Source organism: Trichosurus vulpecula, chromosome 1 (genome assembly GCF_011100635.1).
Source record: "Trichosurus vulpecula isolate mTriVul1 chromosome 1, mTriVul1.pri, whole genome shotgun sequence".
NCBI classification, from domain to species: domain Eukaryota; kingdom Metazoa; phylum Chordata; class Mammalia; order Diprotodontia; family Phalangeridae; genus Trichosurus; species Trichosurus vulpecula.
The window spans coordinates 303,425,515-303,428,948 of NC_050573.1; positions in this window are offsets into that span (position 1 = coordinate 303,425,515).

Here is a 3,434-nt window from a genome sequence, read left to right on the forward strand (position 1 = left end):
GAGGCAAGGAGGTCACCAAAGACTCCTAATTTCATCAAGGAAACAAAGACCAAACTCTTCAAGGGCACTTGGTTGAATAAGTGCTAAGAGCCCATCTTGATTCCCAATACATTTGGCATGCAGAGAAAGGTGGTCTATAAACTCTGTTAGCTTTTCTAGATTGTTTCCTGAAGTAATGATGAAAGAGCAGAGAAGTGGTGTGTTTAGTAAATGGACCTGAACCTAAAGATAATATACCAAATTGTAACATTTTGAAATTCTTCAGGGCAGGGATAATGTATTTTCCATCACTTAACAAAATCGCAGGCCTAAATTTTTGACAGTCATTAGATAACAACAAGATCATAGCAGTTCAAGAAGATAGTTATCACAGTCCACGGGTCAAGAGATCTGTCAGGTTCACTTCACTGGCAGGGATGGGGGTGCAGAGCTAGGTCAGCATCAGTGGAGAACATTATAGAAATGGCTAATCTTCACTGGGGCAAAAAAAAAAAAGATTCCAAAGTTAAGAAATAGACTACTGTGTTTCTTTTTTGTTTTCTTTTAAAGGGATAATGAAGAACTGAGGTGTTTCCAGACAAGGAAATGCCAAGTTTCAGCAGGGGATCCATGAGATAGGGAAGCAGATTTTAATGAAAGCATTATTCATACACTTCACACACACACATGCACACACACACACGCACACACACACACACACACACACAGAAACACACACCTCATTCCTATAAGAATCCATGCCTCTTTTATTCCATGGACCTATTGCCTGCTTCACACAATGACAGGGAGAAAGAGAGAGAGAGAGACAGAGAGAGAGAGACAGAGAGACAGCGAGACAGAGAGAGAGACAGAGACAGAGAGACAGACAGACAGAGAGAGACAGAGAGAGAGACAGAAACAGAGAGAGAAAGAGACAGAGAGAGAGAGAGCAAGACAAACAGAGACAGAGAGAGACAGAGACAGAGAGAGAGACAGAGACAGAAAGACAGAAATAGAGACAGACAGACACAGACAGAGAGAGACAGAGGAGAGGGATTGAGGTAGAGAGAGAGAAATGCTGAAAGAGTAGAAAAGATGGAGACCAACAGACAAGAACAATATGTTTTTTCAACTTCACCCTGAACCCACACTGAAGAAGCCCCTGTTTAGTATCTATTCATCAGGCAAGACAGCTGTCCCCCCTAATGGAAACCGGCAGTTCAAGAGCTACAACTGATGTCTCTTTAATGAGTATCTATAGCAATACAATTCTCTATCTTATGCGAAGGTTGAGGGGATCTAGGCTCATGACCTAGATAATTGCTTTTAAGAATGCAAATATATGTCTTCTAAAAAGAATATTATGCCTTTGAATAGTTCCTTCTTTTACAGTGATCCATGATAGTACTGGAAGGATGACTTCATTGAACTTGGTAGCATTTTTCTTATTAAATTTTCCCCAAAAAATTATTAACCAAAAGTATATATGAGAAAATAAATAAATGTCATTGCTCCATAAATCAGATAAGTGCTAAAAAACAAGATGGGATTTATTTGGACATTGTTTATATACATATATATATATATATATATATATATATATAAACATATATATATATATGTGTGTGTGTGTGTGTGTGTATGTGCAATATGTCATAAACAAGCAATATATCACAATATAATATATGGCATGTATGTCACATACACATTAAATATATGTCACCTGTAATATATGTCATCTGACGCATTTTATATATGGCATATATATATAAAATGTCATACATACATAAAAATGCATTTTGTATATAATTATATATCTCTACCTATCTATCTCCTTATATCAGGCAACTCCTCACCATTTTAAAAAGTGACAGATGCTCTTTGTTTGTTAAAATTAATATAAAAGTCACCCTCCTGGATCAGACTAATCCCTATAAAACCTGCTATTTTATTGCTGATGACAGCTCCAAGAGAGGTTTGTGGAGGTTGCAATTGTTCATCCTCACCTCAGTCTTCAAAAGGTCAGTTATACCCACAAAGTAATTCCTTTAATAATCTTTCATTGATCTGTCATTCATGATTTATTCTAAACCTTTTGAAGTTCTTTATATTTTACCCTATATCATCTCTTCAGATATAATCTGTTTAAGTTAGGCCTTTGATTCTGTATGTCACTTCCCTGGATTTCCTTTCCAACTCTGGTCTCTCCTTCCTTCACTCTCACCTTTGGCTTACGGGGCCTTAAGAAGAAATAGGTAACAGTTTTGCTACCTACTGCTGCTTTCTGATTTATCCTCTACCAACATGACTTACCAACCATGTCCTCTCTGAGTTTCATATAATCTTATTCTTCTGATCTATATAATTACTTATCATTGCTATAATTAAACAACCTCTGTTGTCCTAGTTCTACTATACCTAGCACTGCCCAACTTTTAAAAAATGTCCAAAATCCCAGCAAATGCTTCCTCATCCTTTTCCTACTTCCTCTCCACTTCCAATATCCCATAGACTGCCATTTTAGTTCTATTTTCATAGTATGTCTTTGAATATTTTCTACTCCCATGGCCCACATCTTAATGTAGGTCCTCATCGACTTGGCCTTTACTAACAATATTGTAATTGGTTTCTTTGTCTCTAATCATTGTTTTCCCTAATCTATTTTTCACATTGCTGCCAAAGTAATCTTCCTAATATACAGGTCTAAACATGTCATTCCTTAATTCAAAAACATCCATTAATGTCTGCTGCCTACTAAGTAAATAGAAATGCCTTAGTCAAGAACAGGGCTGTATATTATCACCTTATTTATTTAACTTGTATGTTCTGTATATCATGCAAAATGCCAGGCTGAATGACTAAAAAATCCAAATTAAGGTTGCTGGGAGAAATACCAATGATCTCAAATATGTGGACAATACCATTCTGATGGGAGAAAGTGAAAAGGAATTAATAAGGCTCCTGATGAGCGTGAAAGAGAAGAATGTAAAAGCTGGCTTGAAGCTTAACATCAAATAAGCTAAGATTTTGGCAACTGGTCCCATCATTTTTTTCACAAATAGAGGGAGAAAAAATGGAAGCAGTATCAGATTTTAGATACTTCGCGCAAAGATCACTGCAGACAGTAACTGCAGCCATGAAATTAAAAGACACTTGTTCCTTAGAAGGAAAGCTATGGCGAATCTGTACATCAAACTAAAAAGCAGAGACATCACCTTGCCAACTAAAGTCCATACAGTCAAAGGTGTGTTTGCTTTTTTCCTGTAGTAATGTATGGCTGTGAGAGTTGGACCATAAGAAAGTGAAGCTCTACAGAATTGACCCTTTCAAACTGTGGTGCTGGAGAAGACTTTTGAGAGTGCCTTGGACAGCAAAGAGATCCAATCAGACGATACTTACATAAACTATTTCCAGATATCCCCTGTGCATTAAAAACTGAAGCTGAAACATAAATA